Consider the following 7,608-nt stretch of genomic DNA (forward strand, 5'->3'; position numbering starts at 1 on the left):
CTCTCTCTCTCTCTCTCTCTCTCTCTCTCTCTCTCTCTCTCTCTCCTTCTTCCTTCCTTCCCTTTCTCCTCTCCCTGTCTCTCTCCTTTCTTTCCTTCCTTCCATCCTTCTTTCTTTGTTCTCTACTACTAAGCAGTAAACCCATTGCCTTCACACCAAGGTATAAGCCCAGGCCATTTTTCCATTTTAAATTTTGAGATAGGATCTAATTAAGTTGCCTAGGCTGAGCTCAGACTTGGGTTCCTCCGCACTCTCCCACTGTGCTGAGATTGCAGGCCTGCCTCATCACACCCCACTGGAAAGATAGTTTCTATTTTGGCTAATAAAAATAGTCTGAGTCAGGGCTGCCCAAAGTGTCCCAATCGCTGAAACCCACCAATTCATTATATTACATGTTAAAGAGACTTTGCAGCTATGGTTAAATTAAGGATTTTGAAAGGAGATCATCCTAGTGTAACTAGAAGGGCCCTTGCAACCAGAGGGGTCCTTCTTGAAGGGATGCAGGTGTGTCAGAGTGGATGAAGGCAGAGGATGAAAGCAAAGCAGACACAGAGAGTGAGCTGAAGATGCTTCGTTGCCATGTTTGAAGATGGAAACAGGGTCTATAGGCCAGAGTTCACATGGCCTCTGAAAGCATCAAAAGGCAACAGATTATCTCTCTCTGGTTTTCAAATGTTAGCCTCACAGATCTGTTTTAGGCCTCTGTCCTCCAGAGCTATAAAATAATAAATCTATGTTGATTTTTTTTTTTTTTTTTGAGCCGGGGATTGAACTCAGGCCCTTGTGCTTGCAAGGGAAGCACTTATTCCACTGAGCCATCTCCCTCCCCCGCATGTTGATTTAAGTAGCAGTAAGAAACTAAGATAGTGCTTATTAGTTATACTAAAATTTCTGTCATAGAAAACTAAGAGAATAGACATGTGGATAATCAGCATTCTCCATCTTGTCTTTCAATTTTCCTTTCATAATGATCTTCCTATTTCTAAAAATCGTATCTTTCCCCTCAAGTTACTCACAAACATTCTTTTAAAATTTTTATGGTTTATCTTGCTTGCATTCATTGCAAAACTCAATGATGATAGTTCTGAGAGTCTCATCTATTAAAAAATAACTCCATCTTCTAGGACATCTCTAGTTGTCCTTGACGTACCAAATACAACCATCTGGGCTTCAACCATTTGCGCTGCATATCCTCTTGGTATTGTAACCCTACATGGCATGGACCCAAGAAAAACCCGAGGGCATTCTTACCCTTCCTTCATGTATCTTAGAGTAGCTATTACCACCTACAAATGTCTGGTCGCCTTTTCTAATAGGAAGATTATTTTTGCGCCAGGATTTGGAAACAACATGCTAAGGTGTTCTAGTTCCTTAAGGTCTCCCATCAGCAACAGATTCTGAAGTTCTTCTTTAATTACCTTCCCTGTCAGATCCTTGCCACAGGATTCATGGAGGCAAGAGGCCTGTCTATTCCTTCATGTTCCCTCAGAAAAACACAGAGGATTCTTAGGTTTCTTAACAAGGGCTTAATTGCCTTTCAAGTGGAATCAAAAGTCCATGTTTCTGAGCCTCTACTCCTCATTAGTCCTCTGCTTCTCCTACCACCAGTAGTTTCAGGGCTGCTATTTTACCCATGAGCCACTGTTTCTTCAAAGAGTCATTTGCTCCTAGAGAAATAGTCTATGTAGAGATAGCAGGACGATGAGGAAATGAGATAATTCTAAGGTGTAAAGTTTCCAAGACATGAATGCATTTTCTCTGTTTTGTTCTCCTCACCTGCTTGGCATTCTCTCTGCCAACACTTGCTCTGCCCCAGATTCGTTGGCAGTCAAGGCAGGAGCCAACTGTCTACTAAGGCTTCCTCATTAAAATGCGCTGCTCCAGCTAATTAGGAGGCAAGGTTCTCCCACGGTGGGCTTGGTCTGGGCATTGCCATTATCTTCATAAATAGACTCTTTACTTTGCAAATGGTGCTGTCATGGCCAGGCATTCCTGACCTGGCAAATGCTTTGTGCATTCTTGAGTGGTGGAGGGAATGTGTTAGCCGGAGAAGGCAGAAGCATTCATGCTGAAGCAGAGCTCTGTCCTGAGATCACCCTGCTCGGTTGGGGCAGCAAGCAGCCAACGGCTGAATCTGCATGTACGGCCACAATGTGAAGTAACATATGGCTCAGACTTTCTGGGAGATCTTCTTTCCCATCATCTTAATCTTTACAGTAAAGGCAACTTGTAAATTGCATAAAACAGTAAATATTTTTTAACTTGATTTAATTGTTTTTCTTTTAAATGAGTGTTCCTAGCCAGAAATTCACAAAACAGGGAGAAAAAAGTCAGATGGCTTCTGGGCTTACGCATTCTCATCTGGGGAAATGTATTTCCTTATTTAATTTCTATCACCTGCAACAATCCCTCTGTATAATTTCTGCCTGTTTAAGGTTTAACTGCCATTCTCAGCGCCAGTTCTTCTACAAGCCTCTTCCACTTTCCCAAGTAAATGCAACCACTCTGGTTTTGGCAATATGAATACGTTTAATCCCCTCGCACCTCACTTACTGCCAATAGTGCTTCTATTGTTATTGTTGTTATTATTATTGTCATATTTATCATGAGAGCTGCCACTGCAGCTGTGGAGAGCTGACTCTGTACCTTGTCCAGTACTTCATACTCTTCATGTCTAATTCTGATCCTGAGCTTGCAATTTAGGGACTCTTTCCTTTTTATAGATGAGAAAACTGAGGCCCAGGGCCATCCAGAAACTTCCTCAAGGAAAAACTCATTGGCAAGAAGTAGAGCAAGTCTTGAAATTCTGAGTCATAGTTCTTATTGAACCTTATCATCTTACTAGATAGCCAACTACTGAAAGACTGTCTTTGTCTGTCTTTTTGCCTACAGGTGTTCAAGAGGAATCAATCGAAGAAACAGCCCTTGACTGTAACCTAATTAGGTAGATAAGTATTGTTGTCAAGAAAAACAGCTATATTAAAAGGCAATCTAAAAGTGTAGTTGGCACAAAGAATATCCCTTTTGGCACACTCTCACATTCTGCAGCAGTTACTATAAAGGGTTCATATAACATAATTACATTGTAGGGCAAGCTGCCCACCCTTCCATCAATACCAGGACCATAATGAAGCACTCCTTAAACTCTAAGGTGTGTATGAACCACCCTAGAATCTGGTTAAAATGCAAGCTCTAAATCTGGTTCAAAATCTCTGGTGATGTGGCCACTGCTGGTCATTCTTTGAGTGGCAAGGTGATAAGAGACTATAAACTACACAACTGGGGCAACATGGAAGACAAAGGAGCAGAAGAGAATCTGTGAGGACTCGGCAGAAAGTGGAAAGATCATTTCATGGCTTGCTGGTCTCTTACTCACAGGCCTCCGTGTCTTTTCTCCCAGTGTACCCTTTGTCTGGAAAACCTTTGCACTTGTTTTTGCCCAATAAACTTTTTTTTTCAAAACTAGGATTTTATGGAGTCCAGAGGAGAAGGAAAAACTTAAAAATTATTTTTTAATAAAAATTTCAGAGCACCAGAAACCTGTCCTTAAGATGTTTAGATACATATTTTAGTTATCTTTATTGCTAATTACAGACTTAAAACTATGAAGTGTGTACTGCTTGGCAAGTTACGCCAGCAATTCTTATTTATCTTTCCAAATTTTCTTTCCAATTCTTATTTATCTTTCCAAAAAAAGCTTAAATACGAAGAATACGAATGGCCAATAGTTTCACAACAAAAGGATTTAGTAATAGTTTCCACAGTGTCTGTCAAAAATTTAAAATGATACAAACCATGCAAATGCTCAACTCAAATCAAGGTTGTACACTCAACTATTGATAGTTGTCCCTTGAAGTTGCAAACAGAGAAAAGTCATCCACTTAGAGATTTATGACCACACAAACCCATCTAGTTTGCTCAAGGTTCAGCTTAAAGCACCAATAAACTTTTATCCATTGTTTGACACAACTTGGAGTTCATTGAGAGTAAGCTCTGCTGGCCTCTAGGTTAGGCTGAATGTCTCTCCTATGCACCCACTTCTCTGCTCTGGCTGTTCCTGTGGGCGACTATCCATCCTGGGAGGCCAGAGATATGTATCAATGATTAGACACATGGTGGGTTCTTTAATAGGTACTAAGGGGTCAGGTAGGGGAAAGCAAACTTCACCTTTTTCCTCTCAGAATGTTTTGGCTGGGCCTAAAATTAAACTGGCATAATGCACATCTGCAGGGAAAAAATATACATTTATTTAATATAAGTTGTACATGGTATAAAAAAGTGAAAACCCAAAGACTTACTGAATTGGAAAAAGAAAAGGGTAAGTCATAATGTGACAAGGCATGGGTCTTGGGTTGGGATAGTTAACTGGGTGAAGAAGTTCAGTCTGACAAGGTGTGCTTGTGTGGATTTCCCTCCACCTCTACCTTCTTTTGTTGATCAGATGCTTTCCTTTGAGAGTAGGGAAGTCATTCTTCACTTAAGAATTTCATCTCCTGCTTATAAGAAAGACAATGAAGAGCAGGGTGACCTTGCACCTGTTACTTTGTTAAGTGCCTTCCCCTCAAAATAGTCAATATGACAGAGCAGTGTATTTTGGGGTAGCATGTCAGAACTCAGTAGGAGACAAGGAGACAGCAGTATAGAACTACAGATGAGAAAGAAAGGATGGGGAAGGGGGTCTCCACCAGCTACTGATTGTCCCAGTGTTGCCATTTAGGATAGAATCATCAAGCATCACACTTTATTTTATTTTATTTTTTGCGGAACTGGGGATTGAACTCAGGCTTTCGCACTTGCCAGGGAAGTGCTTATTCTACTGAGCCATCTCCCCAGCCCCTAAGCATCACACTTTAAAACAAGCTGCACACTATGAAGTGTGGGTCAGCTTGGCAGCGTTGACCTTAGCAGGTTCTCTCCTGCGTCTGCACTTGTTGGAAGGGCGCCTGCAGCCGGGCTTTTCATGTGAGCACTCTCTTCCCTGCCTAGGGTTCCTGTCCCCACAGTCTCTCACTCTAGCATGTGAGCCAGGTTTGGACCAGGTCGAAGGCAATGTGCCAAGGGAGGGAGGAAAGTGTGAGAGGCCTCCTGAGCCACGGGTTGCATGTGGCACACCATTCCTTTCTTTCATTTTATTGGTCAAAGCAAGTTAAAAGTCCAGCCTGGAGTTAAGGGAAGTAAACATTAACTCCAGTAAGAGGAGGTTCAACTACAGTTGTAACAAGGAGACTGAGAAGTAAGACCACAAGGAAGGAAACAGTCAGGGGCATTTTGATAATCAGTTACCGTAGTTGCAGATTACACCACACTCTTTGACTGGTTGGTAGGAGGAAGTATGAACAGCAGGGTGCCTCCTAATGGGTCTTCACTTTAATGCTGCTAACTGTCAGAGACACCTGGCTGTGTGTCACCATTACTCTCCACTGTTTGCACACCAATCACCCCGAGCAAATGTTCTTCCCAGACTGGACTCTTAGCTGCTTCCTCCTACTGTCCAACTGCTGTGTGTTCAGGTAATTCAGATGTGGTCTAAAATTAGGGCGAACAAACACAATCAGGGTGGCAAATCTACTGTTAAAAAAGTAAAAACAAACAGACTAAATACAAATACTTTTAAATTTGGTTCCAAAGTTTGGATTACCTGTGTTCCTATAATCAGTATAGATACTGATTGAGTTGTTCATATGTGCATTTATTTATTTATTTACTTACTTACTTGGTACAGTGTTTCACTACACAGCTCTGACTCATAGTGATCCTCCTGTCTTAGCCTCCCTAGTGCTGTGATTATAGGCATGCACCAACGCACTGATTTCAATGGTCAGCACAATATGACCAGCATTCTAGGGCCAGCAGGCATGCAGTACCAGGGATCAAACCTGAGTCCTTGTGCTTGCCTGGCAGGCACTCAGACCACCGAAATATCTCCCTAGCCTGTGCATATATTTTTAAATTAATGTTTTGAATAGGTAATATATTAACTAAAGTTTAGAATATCATATGGAAATTTTCACTTATACCTCTTTCTCATGCACATAGTCCTCAGAGAGGTAAAAAAGAGAAATGTATTTTAACATATATCCTTCCAGAAATGCACATATAATTTGATAAAAACAAACACATATGTTCTGTCTTTGACTGTACATTTAAAAATTTTATTAGCATTATATCTATGAAGATATTTTCAAATCAGGGCATAAAAACTTTCTCATTCTTTTTTAGAGATGCATGAATTTCCATTGTGTAGATGTATTATAACTCATTTAACCAGCCCCTACTTGTAGCCATTTAATTTATTTCCACTCTATTGCTACTGTATAATTAAAGCTAGAGGTGACTTATGGGAATGCAGTGATGAATTCCAAACTTTGGTCTATTATAAATGGATTGGTGATGGTGACTTCTCTGTTTTCTTCTGATTGGGTTCTTTGCCCCACAGTGTGTAACCTTGAATTGCTACAAACAAACAAAAAATGTCATGAAGACACTGGTTTGGCATGCAACTGGCATTTTAGAAACTTTCTGTTCTCAGTGTCCTCTAGAGGAAGCCATATGGGAAGACAGGATGATGGGGAGGGAATCAGGTGAAGTGATTAAAGTACAATCAAGGCTGGGACTATAGCTCAGGGGTAGAGAGTATGTTGAGCATGTGCAAAGCCTTGAGTTCAAGCCCCAGAACTGAAAAAAAAATTAATACAGTCAGCTATGCCAAATTTTTAAAAGGCCATTGACCATTGTTTAGGAGCAATTGTCATCTCATTCAAGAATCTCTTCATGCATAAAGCTTTTCTATATTGCTATCCCTTTCGGTTCTGGAGTGTGGATTGGAGATTTGCAGAACTGGTGTCTTGGAAAAACTATGATACAGATACGATAACCAGATTTCGAATGGCCTAAAAGACATAGTTGCAAATTGAGAGTCAGGGATGTTAACTCAACTAGGCTCTTAATTTATCTGGAGCCATGACGTGCACCAGTTGTCTCTGAATGCTGGCTCAGGCACCTGCTGCTTCATCGTCGCCCTAGGTGCATTGTTAAGGAACAGATTCCCAGGCCCTGTTGCCTCAGACCTACAGAGTCGGCCTCTCTGGGATCTATAATCAGCTCCCTAGGTAACCAGGAAGCATCATCAGGTCTGGGAACTCTACCAAGGCAACAGTGCGGATAAACATGACTACATTTAGAAACCAGGAAGCTCAGACTGTACAGACGCTATATATGGGACACGCCAAATGTTCTCAGCTCTCCCAGCCTGATGCTAATGCCCAGGAAGACTTAGCATCCTTTCTGGCTTCAAAAGGTTTGAGTGTGAAGTTCTGTCTCCCCTCAGCTTCTTGTCACTGACCAAGTCCTGTATGCTGCCTGGAGGATCAGCCTAAATCTTCCCTTCTGTCTTATTGCAATATGCACAGTCCTTCATAGTGAATTAATGGTAGGTATGATGGTAGGTTAGACTTTGGAATTGGTCCTTTGGGCAAAGAAGCTATCCCAAGATAGATATTAAGTGTCTAAGGCTGGGCCACAGGCACCCAGGCAGGTATGAATGACTTAGGAGGGCATGAGTGAATCTTAAGAGGTGGCCCTCCCCAAGGAAGAGCCTCTACTTTCTTT

This window comes from Octodon degus, unplaced genomic scaffold (genome assembly GCF_000260255.1).
Source record: "Octodon degus isolate 3935 unplaced genomic scaffold, OctDeg1.0 scaffold00080, whole genome shotgun sequence".
In the NCBI taxonomy this organism is placed as follows: Eukaryota; Metazoa; Chordata; class Mammalia; order Rodentia; family Octodontidae; genus Octodon; species Octodon degus.